Source organism: Schistocerca serialis, chromosome 11 (assembly GCF_023864345.2).
Source record: "Schistocerca serialis cubense isolate TAMUIC-IGC-003099 chromosome 11, iqSchSeri2.2, whole genome shotgun sequence".
Classification (NCBI taxonomy): Eukaryota; Metazoa; Arthropoda; class Insecta; order Orthoptera; family Acrididae; genus Schistocerca; species Schistocerca serialis.
The window spans coordinates 203,535,088-203,553,722 of record NC_064648.1 but is presented as its reverse complement, the minus strand read 5'-3'; the positions used below and the strand labels follow the sequence as shown (position 1 = coordinate 203,553,722).

At 44.7% G+C, this 18,635-nt stretch overlaps 1 protein-coding gene across 1 annotated transcript in view; it reads right to left on the bottom strand.

The window, feature by feature from the left end:
* Positions 1 to 2,196, bottom strand: part of LOC126427225 (probable cationic amino acid transporter) — a 546,247-nt gene extending 544,051 nt beyond the window's left edge. Inside the window, exon 1 of the mRNA XM_050089463.1 lies at positions 2,074 to 2,196. The gene's annotated coding sequence lies outside the window, so the exon portion shown is untranslated. The remainder of the gene's footprint in view (positions 1 to 2,073) is intronic.
* Positions 2,197 to 18,635: the final 16,439 nt, after the last annotated feature.

Genomic DNA, 18,635 nt, shown 5'->3' with positions numbered 1-18,635 from the left:
TACAAATGCTAGAAACGTAGGTTAGCCTTTCCTTGATCTTTCTTCTAAGATAAGTCGTATCGTCAGTATTGCCCCACGTGTTCCAACATTTCTACGGAATCCAAACCGACTTTCCCCGAGGTCGGATTCTACTAGTTTTTCCATTCGTCTGTAAAGAATTCGTGTTAGTATTTTGCAGCCGTGACTTATTAAACTGATTGTTCGAAGACTTAGCCAATATTAAGTGACTTAAGCTGATTCGGTATGTCTTCTAAGTTAGTCATGATGGCAGTTTTTCTAGTAGGGGATTTTAGAGTATTTACCTCGCTTCTTTTGTGAAGAAGTTTCGGGAAACCCTGCCTTCATCATCACTTTGCGAAAAAACCTTACATGATAGGAAGATACCCTCAACATTTCTGAACTTCGGATTTAAAAAGAAAAAAAAAAACATTAGGATCACCTAAAATTATTAAAAAATGATTGCAGAGGATAAATTTGTTGATCTGCGTAGTTCTCGCATTTATCTGCCCTTGCTCCCCTCAAAACTGCAAGTCCGTCGTATTTGGTAATATCAGTTCCAATGGTTCAAATGGCTCTGAGCACTATGGGACTTAACATCTGAGGTCATCAGTCCCCTAGAACTTTGAACTACTTTAACCTAACTAACCTAAGGACATCACACACATCCATGCCCGAGGCAGGATTCGAACCTGCGACGTAGCGGTCGCGCGGTTCCAGATTGAAGCGCGTAGAACCCGCTCGGCCACCGCGGCCGGCGGTAAAATCAGTAAAACGTGGGGTATGCTTGTAACAGGAAAAATGAAATTGTTACGTAATAGCGCCGACTCATCGCCACCGCATGTGTAACTTAAACAAAGGCCGTAATTGTAGTGATAGCAATCACGGTAGGCGCGCATCGCGGCAGTCGGAAATAAAGGCGCGCGAACAATAGACGCAGGATGACACCCGCTCCCTGATTGGCCAGAGCGCTCCAATCAATAACACCCACAGTTCTGTGCGCGGGAGCCACAAAGGTGCGCCCCTGCGGCCAAACCCGTACCTTATTGTTCGCCGGATTCAGAGCGGTCCGTCAGCAGTCGATTGCAATCGGTCTCGTTCAATCGAGGATGTGTGTTATCAGCACTTTGTGTGCTATTCATTTACCAGTCGGAAGAACTCCCATGTCACAGAAGACTCGCTAATTTTATTGAACTTGGCGGTTATTTTATTTTCTTTGCTATTCCAGTTGGAAGTATAACACACGGCACGAAAAGGAAGCGGTTCTTGAGAAAGGAGTGAGGTGGGGTATTTGCCAATTCTCGATTTATGCTATCTTTGCGTTCAACAAGCAGTAAGGAAACCAAAGGAAAATTTGGAAAAAGAATTAGTTGTTGTTAATGTGCTCTTCACTGATAAGACTGAGCTGATGCAGCTATCCACACGAGTATTATGTACCCGTTCATTCGAGATGCCCACAGCACTAGCAATGTCACGCACCTTAACTCTTCTGTCATCCATCACCATATCACGGATTTTATCAATGATTTCTGGAGTCGTAACCTCCACAGGGCGTCCAGAACGTTGAGCACCACTTGTGCCCATATGGCCACTCCGGAAATTTTGAAACCACTTATGAACTGTGCTAATCGAAGGTGCAGAGTCACCGTAATGTTTATCAAGCTTCTCTTTAGTCTCCTGAGGCGTTTCGCCTTTCCTAAAGTAGTGTTTAATCACCACACGAAATTCTTTTTCGTCCGTTTTTTTGACTGAAAGGGTACAGTACCGCCCGACATTGAAAATATGTACAACATACTTCATTATATTTGTCAGAACAACACATTTTTTTGTAAAATAACTCAATTTCAATTAATACAGCGAAGCTGGATACCAGTGTGGGAAAGAATGACAATTTATTTATTTAATTGATCACATGTGCACTCCCACAAAATAAGTCCCTACATCCAGTTTGGTGAGATCTGTGAAATGAATGAATGTATGGTCGTCTGCTAACCGCAGATAGTGAATGTGAATATATGATCATCTTTGAGACGGTACTTGGGTCACCTTTGGTGGGACCAAAGAGATGAAATTTACCTGAGCTTTGAGCGCCTGAAATGTGGCTGACCAATATGGTAGCAAGGTGCTCCCCCACTTCAGCAGAGGTGCGAGAGGACCTGAAGAATGGCCATGTTTCGGCACTCTGCCGCTGGATCTTGTGCTGTTAAGACCTGTCTTAGTTGTGCTCCCTAATGACGAAAGAGTGGAGACATGGTATGCATGCGGAATATTTAAGAGTAGTTTGGAATAATAATTTCTCTATTTCAGGAACTTTTGTGGGGAGAATTAAATGTCAGGCAGGTAGTATTAAGGGGACCGTAGTGATCTTCGGAAGTGACCAACGGTCACAATGAAACCACGTGTAGCAACAAGTTGAAATACTTCCGGGTGCTAAAGTTAAGCTGAATTACTAGCGTGTGTACTACAAGTTGAAATATTTAAGAAATGGCGTGTGCAGGACTTGAAATTAGAGACGAGTACTTCCACGTGATGAGTACTGTGTGAGTCTCAATCTGTGTATGAGACAAAGGATAAAGAGAAGTACTCGTCCATGGTATCAGTTGAGGACTCGCGTGTGTGATGTTCTTAATATTACTTTGCGTGTTATGTTTCCGTGTGACGCTTGATTCAAACTATAATACTCTGAGAGAGAAACAAGGTGAGTCAGCCGTCTATCCAGCAACGCCACTTAGCTTGCATTGCACAGGAAGACGTGCATATATCTCCAGAGTTCATAGCAGGAAAGAAGAATTACGAAGTGGGGCAGTGTCGTGTGAAACTGGGATAAATACTAATTGAAGTGGGAAAGCTGAAAGTGATAGTGTTGTGACTATTTGCTGTGTTGTATTCCATGTCGTAGTGTGGTGTATGTTATGTAATTTGGGCATGTGTGGTTTGCATGGGAGAGTAGCAAGGTAGTTTCAGGGGTAGTGGATTATGCTTGTTCCTTTTGTACCGCTCGGTCTGGAGGAAAGTTTCGTGATGATGATTGTGAGAGTCGAAGTGTGATATATAATAAAAGATCCACTATCCTATCCAGAAAGTGCACTGTAGCGTTAAATAATTACGAGACCATAAGATAGAGAATCACCAATGTAAAGCCATGCCCACTGGGCGGAATTTCTCATGTGTTATTGTTGCAGGTTATAGAATTTGTGTGTTTAGGTTATAGAATTTATCGGAATAAATAAGATAGTGAAAAGAAAAAGGTTGGTGGCCTTTTCCTTCGAATTGTATGTTATCATGATGTCCCGAATTTATAATGTGTGCGCCATTCATATTCAGTGCGATGGCCACGTTTTGATAAAAGCCGTTAAATAAAAGAAAAAAGAAAATGTGGCATTGCCAGTGCGTAGTGAACAGTCAGAGTTCTGTCAATTACTGATAGTCAGATGTGCGTTTCCGTTGCGTATTATTCACATAGGAAGATAATTTGTAACTTAATTGTGAGTACGAGGGTTCATGTTACTCGATAAATAAGAATGAATCCACTCGCTTGGCAGACCACTCATCTTGCAGGCCTGACTGCTTGATGCCACAGTATGAGTCAGGCATGTGGGTGCCTCTCATGACAATCACTCGACTCCCTCGATTCACACGAATGTTTACAGTTAGAAGAGTTAGGCACTGTACTGTTGCGAACCTATACGATTCTGGACTTCACCTCCGGGTTGGAAGTCGTCCTTGAGTCCGCAGCGGTCAGTAATTGAGAGCACTCCCTCTGCCTATACTTAGTTGAGACGTTATCTGAACTCCGTCCTTGTGGCTGGGAGTTTGCGTTTCTCGTCTGTAGAACACAGAGGGGAGAAGACAGTATTAAAGTAGTCAGAGGACCGCCTTCTGCCGTCCTAGTCTTTGAAAGAGTTTTATTTTGTGACTGGAGTTCTTCCATCGTCGCAGACGACTACTAGAACCATCGCTTCGACGCAGTACACACGGTGATATCGTAAATTGCTTCGGCTTATTAGGGCTATAAAAGCTAAACAGCTGTGACCACGTAGGTTATTTCCACTGAGGGTCTACCCCATCGTAGATCATGTTTGGAAGTAGTGTCTTCTACTATTTGGTACGTAGATAACGTCAGTCATTTGGCGTTATTTATGTTATATCGCGTGACTATAAAAAGGGAGCAGAGTTAGGCAAGTGAATAATAATTTTACTAAGGAAATATAAACATTTGTCAGAAAGGGTGTTTTTTAATCTGCAATAAAGGTATAACAAGGAACAACGTGTATCATTTAGTACAGTACTGGCCATTAAAATTGCTACACCAAGAAGGAATGCAGATGATAAACGGATATTCATTGGACAGATATATTATACTACAACTGACATGCGATTACATTTTCACGCAGTTTGGGTGCATAGATCCTGAGAAATCAGTACCCAGAACAACTACCTCTGGCCGTAATAACGGCCTTGATACGCCTGGGCATTGAGTCAAACAGAGCTCGAATGGCGTGTACAGGTACAGCTGCCCATGCAGCTTCAATACGATACCACAGTTCATCAAGAGTAGTGACTGGCGTATTGTGACGAGCCAGTTGCTCGGCCACCATTGACCAGACGTTTTCAATTGGTGAGAGATCTGGAGAATGTGCTGGCCAGGGTAGCAGTCGAACATTTTCTGTATCCAGAAAGGCCCGTAGAGGACCTGCAACATGCGGTCGTGCATTATCCTGCTGAATTCTAGGGTTTTGCAGGGATCGAATGCCCAAGAGTAGAGTCACGGGTCGTAACACATCTGAAATTTAACGTCCACTGTTCAAAGTGCCGTCAATGCGAACAAGAGGTGACCGAGACGTGTAACCATCACGCCGGGCGATAGGCCAGTATGGCGATGACGAATACACGTTTCCAATGTGCGTTCACCGCGATGTCGCCAAACACGGATGCGACCATCACGATGCTGTAAACAGAATCTGGATTCATCCGTAAAAATGGCGTTTTGCGATTCGTGCACCCAGGTTCGTCGTCGAGTACGCCATCGCAGGCGCTCGTGTCTGTCATGCAGCGTCAAGGGTAACCGCAGCCACGGTCTCCGAGCTGATAGTCCGTGCTGCTGCGAACGTCGTCGAATTGTTCGTGCAGATGTTTGTTATCTTGCAAACGTCCCCATCTGTTGACTCGGGGATCGAGACGTGGCTGCACGATTCGTTACAGCCGTGCGGATAAGATGCCTGTCATCTCGACTGCTAGTGATACGAGGCCGTTGGGATCCAGCACGGCGTTCCGTATTACCCTCCTGAACCCACCGATCCCATATTCTCCTAACAGTCATTGGATCTCGACCAGCGCGAGCAGCAATGTCACGATACGATTAACCGTAACCGCGATAGGCTACAATCCGACCTTTATCAAAGTCGGAAACGTGATGGTACGCATTTCTCCTCCTTACACGAGGCATCACAACAACGTTTCACCAGGCAACGCCGGTCAACTGCTGTTTGTGTATGAGAAATCGGTTGGAAACTTTCCTCATGTCAGCAAGTTGTAGGTGTCGCCACCGGCGCCAACCTTGTGTGAATGCTCTGAAAAGCGTCTTTAGCACGTCATCTTCGTGGTGTAGCAATTTTAATGGCCAGTAGTGTAGTATTAGTTGCCTAGATCATTCATATATGTTTAGATTGTAATTTATGGTATCAAAAGATCCTAAGATCTGCTTCAGGTGGTAGTCAGACAGGACCAAATCTTCATTTTAGCGTTTATTATTTTCCGTTGCGCACATTCATTTTACACCCTCCTGGAGTAGCATCTTGGACGGAATGGCCAGTTTGGGTGCTGCCGTTTGAAATGCATTGCAGAATGTTTTGGCGGGACGGGACGTGACTGAGGGTTACATTTTTACCGACTGAGGCACGGAATCCTAAAAGTTTTTAAATCCTCTAAAACATTCTTCCAATCCATACGTGGCATACAGCAAACCAGTTCTTAACAGTATTGGTTAAGGGCCAAATATTTGGCGCCAATCAGGCCTTTTAGCAGTTATGAAATCGATGTTATTAATGTAATCCTGGAGCTCTCTTAATTCTGCCTAAATATGAGCCCTGTTCCCCTCTGATCTTATGTCGTCTTCTTAGCCAAGCCATTAGGTTTTTTGACTCAAATAGGATACTTGCGAGTTTGCCGCTTTAAATGATGACGCATTTTACGCATTTCAATGTAGCTATAAAAAAAGAGGGGGGGGGGGGGGAGTTTACCCGCATAACATCCGTCTTCCACGTTGGTGTGTATTTTTTAAGCCTAATAATTTTAGTTGTATTTTATAAAAAAAGTTTACTTGCTATAAGTTCTAGCTCCGAATGACGCAGTATTGAGTGTTATATGGGTGGCCTCTTTATCTGAAATTACAGTCCTGTGTTTTTAATGTTCTCGTTCTAGTGGTATATGATACGAAAAATCTGTTTATGTACTGCATCTGTGTGTTGTACAGGGTGATTCAAAAAGAATACCACAACTTTAAAAATGTGTATTTAATGAAACATAATATAACCTTCTGTTATAAATCATTACAAAGAGTATTTAAAAAGGTTTTTTTTCACTCAAAAACAAGTTCAGAGATGTTCAATATGGCCCCCTCCAGACACACGAGCAATATCAACCCGATACTCCAACTCGTTTCACACTCTCTGTAGCATATCAGGCGTAACAGTTTGGATAGCTGCTGTTATTTCTCGTTTCAAATCGTCAATGGTGGCTGGGAGAGGTGGCCGAAACACCATATCCTTAACATACCCCATAAGAAAAAATCGCAGGGGGTAAGATCAGGGCTTCTTGGAGGCCAGTGATGAAGTCCACAACTTTTCCCTTTGCACAAACACCCATTCTCTGTAAACTGTTTATACCAACGTTTAATACACCACCTATCAGGAGGTTTAACACCATACTTCGTTCGAAATGCACGCTGAACAACTGTCGTCGATTCACTTCTGCCGTACTCAATAACACAAAAAGCTTCCTGTTGAGCGGTCGCCATCTTAGCATCAACTGACGCTGACGCCTAGTCAACAGCGCCTCAAGCGAACAAATGTACAACTAAATGAAACTTTATAGCTCCCTTAATTCGCCGACAGATAGTGCTTAGCTCTGCCTTTTGTCGTTGCAGAGTTTTAAATTCCTAAAGTTGTGGTATTGTTTTTGAATCACCCTGTATTATACACCTTGTTTTCTCATTTTAAATTTACCGCCTTCATTTATATTTTACTTCGCCAAAATTTTAGGATAAGTTATGCACAGGTGTTGCCCCTAGTAATTCCATCTTATCAATGTTTTATGTCCATTACATTTATAAAGTTTTAGTGGGTATGTATATCCAGTTCACGATATTTCATTCTTATCACTGCTGCGTCGCAGCGCCACATATTGAGGTGATTCTGCATTAGGCTTCAGTACTGGCACACGACGCTGGGGCGCATTATGCTTACTACCTGAGCCCCATCTTACTCTTTTACTCGCTCCTGTGAACTTGAACGGGTTATGCAGATCTTGGTGCCTCTCGCGTCCATCTAGAAAAGGTAATGGGTGGTTCAAATGGCTCTGAGCACTGTGGGACTCAACTTCTGAGGTCATTAGTCCCCTAGAACTTAGAACTAGTTAAACCTAACTAACCTAAGGACATCACACACATCCATGCCCGAGGCAGGATTCGAACCTGCGACCGTAGCGGTCTCGCGGTTCCGGACTGCAGCGCCTAGAACCGCAAGGCCACTTCCGCCGGCGAAAAGGTAACGATTTTACTATTTTATATTTCTATTTTTACTGAGTTTAACGAAGGCGATGTTGGCCTGATATATTTGACGGTGCCCTTTGGCTACACTGCCTAAAGGATCGTTCTACGAAATACCAAATTAAGGTATTTGCTCTTTCAACAGGTGATCTGTTTATACATGCTTATAGGTTATCCAAGTCTGCACAACGCGATCGCGATTCTTAAATAGATGTACCGGGTGCTCAAAAAGTCAGTATAAATTTGAAAACTGAATAAATCACGGACAAATGTAGATAGAGAGGTACAAATTGACACACATGCTTGGAATGACATGGGGTTTTATTAGAACAAAAAAAAACAACAAAAAAACGGAAGTTCGAAAAATGTCCGACAGATGGCGCTTCATTTGATCAGAACAGCAATAATTAGCATAACAAAGTAAGACAAAGCAAAGATGATGTTGTTTACAGTAAATGCTCAATATGTCCACCGTCATTACTCAACAATAGCTGCAGTCGAGGGATAATGTTGTGAACAGCACGGCAAAGCATCTCCGGAGTTATGGTGAGGCATTGGCGTCGGATGTTGTCTTTCAGCATCCCTCGAGATGGTCGATCACGATACACTTGCGACTTCAGGTAACCCCAAAGCCAATAATCGCACGGACTGAGGCCTGGGGACCTGGCAGGCCAAGCATGACGAAAGTGGCGGCTGAGCACACGATCATCACCAAACGACGCGCGCGCAAGAGATCTTTCACGCGTCTATCAATATGGGGTGGAGCGCCATCCAGCATAAACATCGTACGTTCCAGCAGGTGTTTATCAGCCAGGCTGGGGATGATGCGATTCTGTAACATATCGGCGTACCTCTCACCCGTCACGGTAGCAGTTACAAAACCAGAATCACGCATTTCCTCGAAGAAAAAAGGCCCGATAACAGTAGATGTGGTAAATCCAACTCATACCGTGACTTTCTCGTCGTGCACGTCAGTTCTACGATTTTCGGTAGTCAAAATTCTGAAGTTGTGGGCGTTGACAGACCCTCGGAGCGTGAAATGAGCTTCGTCGGTCCACAACACGTTACTCATCCAATCGTCATCTTCCGCCATCTTCTGAAAAGCCCACACCGCAAATGCCATCCGCTTCACTAAATCGCCAGGCAACAGTTCATGATGCCGATGGATTTTGTACGGACAGCATCGGAGGGTACGCCTCAGTGCCAACCAAACAGTAGTATATGGAATGCCGGTGCGACGTGCGACGGCACGAGCGCTGACTTCCCCGTGCATAGACGAACCCGCTACAGTCTCCATTTCTTCCTGAACTGTCTCAGCAGCATTACGCCTTGTGCTCGGTCGGCCACTACGAGGTCTATCGTCTAAACAACCCGTGGCTTCGCACTTCGAAATCATTCTCGCCACAGCTGCATTTGTCAACGGACCTTCACCCGTTCGAATCCCCTTCCTATGGCGATAGGATCGTAATGCTGAACTGGCACATTCCCCATTCTGATAATACAGCTTCACTAAAAGCGCCTTTTCAGGTAACGTCAACATGCTGCGACTGCTGGCGTATCTGATTCTCTCTCTCATTACAGCTCCTTTTATACACGATTGTCGTGCGCAATCATTGACGTTTTGCTGTCCAGCGCCATCTGTCGGACATTTTTTGAACTTTGTTTTTTTTTTTTCTAATAAAACCCCATGTCATTCCAAGCATGTGTGTCAATTTTCACTTCTCTATTTACATTATTCCGTGGTTTATAAAGTTTTCAAATTTATACTGACTGTTTGATCACCAGGTATTTGTTCTGTTTTCTATGTAGATAACCCGAAGATGCCTAAATAGGGCGAAACGCGTCGTTGAAAAATAAAAAAACTGAAATTGCAGCAGCCGGTCTGAATGACCGTGCGGTTCTAGGCGTTACAGCCTGGAACCGAGCGACCGCTACGGTCGCAGGTTCGAATCCTGCCTCGGGCATGGATGTGTGATGTCCTTAGGTTAGTTAGGTTTAATTAGTTCTAAGTTCTAGGCGACTGATGACCTCAGAAGTTAAGTCGCATAGTGCTCAGAGCCATTTGAACCATCTGAAATTGCAACCATGACTGTTTTTAACCAATCCTCTAAACACTATAAATATGTGTATAAGTAAAACTTTGAACATAGCTGCTAAGGTTCAGTGACCGTGTCAGAATCATATTGTAACAAATAAGCCCTCGGTCACAAATATTAAGTCAAAATTGACCTGGTTTCGACTCTACTATGAGCGTCGTCTTCAGAATTAGACTAACTGTACTAAAACATTAGGTATATAGTACATTAATAAATTTAAAGTTTGTACTGACTGGAAAAGATGCAGTACTTACAAGTCACATATTAAAAAAGATCTGAGCCGGAAAGGCGACGTCATGGACAGTTGTGAGATGGCGAGCCGCTAAGGGCTGCTCGTACTGTGGAAAAGGGTTGCAACAAGACTGAGGTGCGTAGGTTAGATGTCTTAGAGGAATTTGAGATTTTCAAACATCTCACTCGTCATGATGGCCTCATTCTCAACGAACAGCTGCAGCTGCGAAATAAAAACTTTTTTGACCGTATAAAGCCGTCGCTTGATCTTTGATTCAGACTTCCTCATGCAGTTTACCGAAATGTTGTTTTCCTGTCACATCTTTGCTGTTTTCTTGTACGTCATAACCAACGTTTTTGTAAGTTACAAAATGTATCTCTATTTAAAGCAGATAAATATATACTTCATCCTGTTATTATTAATGGTTACGTTATGCCTGAATCAGCTGCATCACAATTTCATGTGTCTAATTTTGAATGTACAGTAGCCTAGTTGTTTCTGCGGCTACTAGCTGGCGCTCGTAGCAACACCATGTTTACTTGCCCACACTTTCTAGAGTGGGCGCCTCAGCCTTGTTGCAACCCTTGTCCACAGTACGAGCAGCCCTTAGCGGCTCGCCATCTCACAACTGTTCGAGACGTCACCTTTCCGGCTCAGATCTTTTTTAATATGTGACTTGTAAGTACTGCATCTTTTCCAGTCAGTACAAACTTTACTTTTATTAATGTACTATATACCTAATGTTTTAGAACATTTAGTCTAATTCTGAAGACGACGCTCGTAGTAGCGTCGAAACCAGTTTTTGTGACCGAGGGCTTACTTGTTGCAATATTGTGTATAAGTCGTTTTTTTCGTCGTTTGGTTTCTGTATTTCATCCTCTCCCTCCGGTACATTGGCATGCTCGGAGCAAGAACCTCGCGCTGTACAACGGCGGTATCCGCTCGAAGGCTCTGAGCACTATGGGACTTAAGATCTGTGGTCATCAGTCCCCTAGAACTTACAAGGGAACCTCCCCATCGCACCCCCCTCAGATTTAGTTGTAAGTTGGCACAGTGGATAGGTATTGAAAAACTGAACACAACAGGAACTATGAAAAAATAAGCAAAATATACAAACTGAGTAGTCCATGCGCAAGATAGGCAACATCGAGGAGAGCGTGAGATCAGGAGCGCCGTGGTCCCGTGGTTAGCGTGAGCAGCTGCGGAAAGAGAGGTCCGTGGTTCAAGTCTTCCTTCGAGTGAAAACTTCAATTTTTTGTTTTCGGACAATTATCAGAGTTCAGGCACTCACACATAATCAACTTCGCTCTCCGAAATTCTAGGACATGTTCAGATTTGCTTGGACATATGCAGGATTTGACGGTCTACACACGGAAAAATTTGAAAACGTTAGAAACATATGTTTTGACAGAGCACAGAGAAAACTGTGCGACTGTGAAACTGTTGCATTCATTTGTTGCAGTTTATGTGACACACTCTTATGTTTTCATCACTTTTTTGGAAGGGATTATCACATCCACAAGAAAACCTAAATCGGGCAAGGTAGAAGAATCTTTTTACCCATTCGCCAAGTGTGCAAGTTAGGTGGGTCGACAACATATTCCTGTCATGTGACGCACATGCCGTCACCAGTGTCGTATAGAATATATCAGACGTGTTTTCCTATGGAGGAATCTGTTGACCTATGACCTTGCGAGCAAATATTTTCGGTTCCCATTGGAGAGGCACGTCCTTTCGTCTACTAATCGCACGGTTTTGCAGTGCGGTCGCAAAACACAGACACTGAATTTATTACAGTGAACAGAGACGTCAATGAACGAACGGACAGATCATAACTTTGCGAAAATAAAGTAAGTAAACTTTCCGCTCGAGGGAAGACTTGAACCAACGACCTCTCGTTCGGCAGCTGCTCACGCTAACCACGGGACCATGGCGCTCCTGAACTCACGTTATCCTTGATGTAGCCTATATTGCGCATGGACTACTCAGTTTGTATATTTTGCTTATTTTTTTCATAGTTCCACACAACTTCTTCCTGTTTTCTCGATTGATCTGTGTTCAGTTTTTCAAGGCCTATCCACTGTGCCAACTTATAACTAAATCTGAGTGGGGTGCGATTGGGAGGTTCCCTTGTTAGAACTACTTAAACCTCACTAACCTAAGGACATCACACACACGCATGCCCGAGGCAGGATTCGAACCTGCGACCGTAGCAGTCGCGCGGTTGCAGACTGTAGTGCCTAGAACCGTTCGGCCACACCGGCCGGCTCGGTATCCGCTCGACTGGCGATAAATAAAACAAACGCCCCCCACGCAGCTCCAGCTCGGCACACCGCCGCCCCCGCCGCCGCCCTGTTTACTTTCGCGTCGGCGGCGGAAGAATGACCCGCGGCTGCGGGGGCGGCAGCGCGCGACCTTCAGCTATTTATTTTTTCCGCTCCCCTGCTCGCGCACACCTTCCCCTACCCCTCCCGCTCCGCCGGTTTCCTCCGCTCGACCGGCAGGCGGCTCCACCGTCGCAGGACCGTGACGTCATAGCTGGCGCTGTGCAGTCCGGCCGGCCCTGTGACCTTTGGCTGCAGCCTGTGTGTGTGTGTGTGTGTGTGTGTGTGTGTGCGCCCTTGGGACATCCGTGCAAAGGGAGGGGTGGGGGTGAGGGAGTGACGTGTAGGCGCGCAGCCCGGCCAATCAATGGCCACCCTGCAACATCCCGCGGAAGCGATCTCCGTCGCGTATTTCTTCCTGCCGCCGGCCCCTTTTACGCCCTCTGATCCCCTTTTCCTCGTTCGCCCTTTGTCTGCCGCCTCGCCCGACTGCCTGCTGCTCCCATTCTGTTATCCGGCGCGTGCGCAAGCGGCGCTCCTTATTGGCAGTAGCTGCTGGTCCCGTCCACAGCGGGGCAACGCCGACTGCGCCACTTACGAGGGGCTTTTGAAATGTTCGTGCAAAGTCAGAGAGGTGACTCCACCGGCGCGTATCGAGGTCATGTTTAGTTAGCAGCATCTTTGGAACGAACGCACACCAAGTTCCAGCCATATTTGTCTGTTTCTTTGTGTTTGGCATTCGTGTGAATCAAGGTTATGGCGACTGTCTTTGCGCATTTGCGAGGGATAATCCTCATCGACTGCCTGGAAAAGGGTAAAAATATTACAGTTGGGACCGCAAGAAAAACGCTGGCGATTCGACCGCAAAAAAGTCCTTTTCCATCATGTCAATGCACCAGCATACATCTCAGCAGTTCTGGTCGCAAAAAAACGGACGAAAAAGAATTTCGTGCGGCGATTAAACATTTCTTTATGAAAGGCGAAACGCCTCTGGAGACTAAAGAGAAGTTTCATATTCATTACAGTCACTCTGCACCTTCGATCAGAACACCTTATAAGCGGTTTCAAAATTTTCCGAGTGGCCATATGTCCACAAGTGATGCTGAACGTTCTAGATGCCTTGTGGAGGTTACAACTTCAGAAATCATTGATAAATTCCATTATTTGGTCATGGATGACAGAAGAGTTAAGGTGCGTGAGATTTCTGGTGCTGTGGGCATCTCGAATGAACGGGTGCATTTTGCATAAACATTTGGACATGAGAAAGCTATCCATAAGATGGGTTCCGCGATTGCTCACGCTTGACGAAAAACGGAATCGTGCGTAGTGTTGCAAGGATCGTTTGCAGCTGTTCAGGAAGAATCCGCAGGACTTTAAGCGTCGTTTCGTCACTGTGGATGAAATATGGATACATTACTACACTCCTGACACCAAACAACACTCTAAACAATGGGTTAATAAGGCAGAATCCGCACCAAAAAAGGCGAAGACCATTCCTTCGACCGAAAAGGTTATGGCGACTGTCTTTCGAGATTCGCAAGGGATAATCCTCATCGACTATCTGGAAAAGGGTAAAAATATTACAGGTGGGACCTCAAGAAAAACGCAGGCGATTGGACCGCAAAAAAGTCCTTTTCCATCATGACAATGCACCAGCACACGCCTCAGCAGTTGTGGTCGCAAAATTAATGGAAATAGGATTCCAACTCGTTTCACATGCCCCCTATTCTCCAGACGTGGCTCGCTCGGACTACTACTTGTTCCTCAATTTGAAGAAATGGCTGGCGGGACAAAGATTTTATTCAAACGAGGAGGTGATTGCAGCAACTAATAGCTATTTTGCAGACTTGGACAGTTCCTATTATTCGGAAGGCATCAACAAATTAGAACTGCGTTGGATGAAGTGTATAGGTCTAAAAGGAGACTATGTCGAAAAATAAAAAAGGTTTACCCCAAACACGTAAGTACTTTTTTTTTTTTTTGCACGGACTTCTCGGACGCCCTCATACATCTCGCGACTCACCCTCGGACGGACATTTCTCTTTGTACATCATATCGGTCCGAATACACTGGTGTGCAAAACTTCAGGACCAAAGTAACTTGCCATGGTGTGTCACTGCCAGGAAACGTAATTAATGGACAGTAATGGACTTTGTGTACGTATTTCATTGAAGAGTGAAAGAAACTGGTACACCTGCCTAATATCATGTAGGGCTCCTGCGAGCATGCAGAAGTGCTGCAACACTTTGTGGCATGGAGTCAAATAATGTCTGAAGTAGTGCTGGAGGGAACTGACACCATGAATCCTGAAGGGCTGTTCATAAATCCGTAATAGTACGAGAGGGTGGAGAAATGTACGGTCCCCCTGAATAGGTCAGGCGTGCACTACACGCAGGAAGCGGCTACAAGGGTAGCGGAGTACGTGTGGAGTGCACATGTGGGTATTTTAGGTTAGAGACTTCCCTCCATAGGCACGACAAGACGCCTCCTGAGACGCGGCAAGGTAGGAGTAGGCAAAACGCAACACGGTATGACAATATTAATGTAGTAATAGTAAACTGCAGGAGCGTCTATAGAAAGGTCCCAGAACTGCTCTCATTAATAAACGGTCACAATGTCCACATAGTACTAGGGACGGAAAGTTGGCTGAAACCAGACGTAAACAGTAATGAAATCCTGAACTCAGATTGGAATGTATACCGCAGAGAGAGGCTGGACAGTGAAGGGGGAGGCGTGTTTATAGCGATAAGAAGTGCAATAGTATCGAAGGAAATTGACGGAGATCCGAAATGTGAACTAATTTGGGTGAAGGTCACGGTTAAAGCAGGCTCAGACATGGTAATTGGATGTATCTATAGGCCCCCTGGCAGCAGCTATTGTGGCTGAGCACCTGAAGGAAAATTAGGAAAATATTTCAAATAGATTTCCCGACCATGTTATAGTTCCGGGTGGAGATTTTAATTTGCCGGATATAGACTGGGAGACTCAAACGTTTATAACGGGTGGCAGGGACAAAGAATCCAGTGAAATTTTTTGAAGTGCTGTAACTGAAAACTACCTTGCGCAGTTAAACAGAGAATCGACTCGTGGCGATAACATATTAGACCTTCTGGTGACTAGCAGACCCGAACTATTTGAAACAGTTAACGCAGAACAGGGAATCAGCGATCATAAAGCAGTTACTGCATCCATGATTTCAGCCTTAAATAGAAATATTAAAAAAAGGTAGGGAGATTTTTCTGTTTAGCAAAAGTGACAAAAAGCAGATTTCAGAGTACTTGACGGCTCAACACAAAAGTTTTGTCTCAAGTACAGATAGTGTTGAGGATCAGTGGACAAAGTTCAAAACCATCGTACTATATGCATTAGGTGAGTATGTGCCAAGCAAGATCGTAAGAGATGGAAAAGAGCCACCGTGGTACAACAACCGAGTTAGAAAACTGCTGCTGAAGCAAAGGGAACTTCACAGCAAACATAAACATAGCCAAAGCCTTGCAGACAGACAAAAACTACCTGAAGCGAAATGTAGTGTGAGGAGGGCTATGCGAGAGGCGTTCAACGATTTCGAAAGGAAAGTTCTATGTACTGACTTGGCAGAAAATCCTAAGAAATTTTGGTCTTATATCAAAGCGGTAGGTGGATCAAAACAAAATGTCCAGACACTCTGTGACCAAAATGGTACTGAAACAGAGGATGACACACTAAAGGCTGAAACACTAAATGTCTTTTTCCAAAGCTATTTCACAGAGGAAGACTGCACTGTAGTTCCTTATCTCGATTGTCGCACAGATGACAAAATGGTAGATATCGAAATAGACGACAGAGGGATAGAGAAACAATTAAAATCGCTCAAAAGAGGAAAGGCCGCTGGACCTGATGGGATACCAGTTCGATTTTACACAGAGTACGCGAAGGAACTTGCCCCCCTTCTTGCAGCGGTGTACCGTAGGTCTCTAGAAGAGCGTAGCGTTCCAAAATATTGGAAAAGGGCACAGGTCACCCCCGTTTTCAAGAAGGGACGTCGAACAGATGTGCAGAACTATAGACCTATATCTCTAACGTCGATCAGTTGTAGAATTTTGGAACACGTATTACGTTCGAGTATAATGACTTTCCTGGAGACTAGAAATCTACTCTGTAGGAATCAGCATGGGTTTCGAAAAAGACGGTCGTGTGAAACCTAGCTCGCGCTATTCGCCCACGAGACTGAGAGGGCCTTAGACACGGGTTCCCAGGTAGATGCCGTGTTTCTTGACTTCCGCAAGGCGTTCGATACAGTTCCCCACAGTCGTCTAATGAACAAAGTAAGAGCATATGGACAATCAGACCAATTGTGTGATTGGATTGGAGAGTTCCTAGATAACAGAACGCAGCATGTCATTCTCAATGGAGAGAAGTCATCCGAAGTATGAGTGATTTCAGGTGTGCCGCAGGGGAGTGTCGAAGGACCGTTGCTATTCACAATATACAGATGATGCTGTGGTGTATCGAGAGGTTGTAACAATGGAAAATTGTACTGAAATGCAGGAGGATCTGCAGCGAATTGACGCATGGTGCAGGGAATGGCAATTCAATCTCAATGTAGACAAGTGTAATGTGCTGCGAATACATAGAAAGATAGATCCCTTATCATTTAGCTACAAAATAGCAGGTCAGCAACTGGAAGCATTTAATTCCATAAATTATCTGGGAGTACGCATTAGGAGTGATTTAAAATGGAATGACCATATAAAATTAATCGTCGGTAAAGCAGATGCCAGACTGAGATTCATTGGAAGAATGCTAAGGAAATGCAGTCCGAAAACAAAGGAAGTAGGTTAGTTGTTCGCCCACTGTTCGAATACTGCTCACTGGTGTGGGATCCATACCAGATAGGGTTGATAGAAGAGATAGAGAAGAACCAACGGAGAGCAGCGCGCTTCGTTACAGGATCGTTTAGTAATCGCGAAAGCGTTACGAAGATGATACATAAACTCCAGTGGAAGACTCTGCATGAGAGACGCTCAGTAGCTCGGTACGGGCTTTTGTTGAAGTCTCGAGAAGATACCTTCACCGAGGAGTGAAGCAGTATATTGCTCCGTCCTACGTATATCTCGCGAAGAGACCATGAGGATAAAATCAGAGAGATTAGAGCCCACACAGAGACATACCGACAATCTTTCTTTCGACGAACAATACGAGACTGGAATAAAAGGGAGAACCGATAGAGGTACTCAAAGTACCCTCCGCCACACACCGTCAGGTGGCTTGCGGAGTATGGATGTAGATGTAGATGTAGAGGGTGGAGATCTCTTCTGAACAGCACGTTTCGTGGCATCCAAGATCTGCTCAATAACCTTCATGTCTGGGGAGTTTGGTGGTCAGTGGCTGTGTTTAAACTTTCTGGACGTGTGGGGTGTCGCTTTGTTGTGATGGAATTACCCGTCGGAATGTAGGATGGACATGAATGGATCAGAGAGGGTGCTTCCGACGGGTGTCCGCAGTGTCCGGAGCAAGTATGGTGGGTCTGACACACCGGTGTCAATGTGTTCTTTTTTCCATTTCCAGGAGTGTATTTCTGTATCTGAATACGCATACCTATACCAGTTTCTTTGGCGCTTCACTGTATATTTAAGTGATTAACACTGCAAGATCACGGGTTAATCTGACCTTGAGGTGTAATTGGCAGAATGATGAATGCAAGCATGGAGACGTGCTCGCTTAGCATTGTACAGGAGCTGGTTGTCTGATGGAGTTTCATACCTGTTGCACTTGGTCGGTCAATACAGGGGCGGTTAATGCTGGTTGTGGATCACCCGTGAGTTCTGTCCATTGGAGAGAGATCTTCTGGCTGAGCAGGCCAAGCACAAACAATCCTGTTGGCAGAAGATCTGCAACTGAGCGTTACAGCAGAGGTTGAAAATACCGCTTCAGCTTTAAGTTACTTTGTTTTCACGCGACTGGTTTCGTACTGTTTTTCGCCCATCCTCAGGTGTCGTACTGGAAATAGGAAAAAACTAGAGATAATTTACACTCGCCGCAACACACATAAAAACAAAAACTTTTAAAAAACCTTTCGAAACCGCCGGTCGGGCTAGGTCCTATGAAACCTATGACAACGTGCAAGTGTCTCGAGACAGTACTACGGACAACTGCTTGAGTAATGAATATACAGGGTGTTACAAAAAGGTGTGGCCAAACTTTCAGGAAACATTCCTCACACACAAAGAAAGAAAATATGT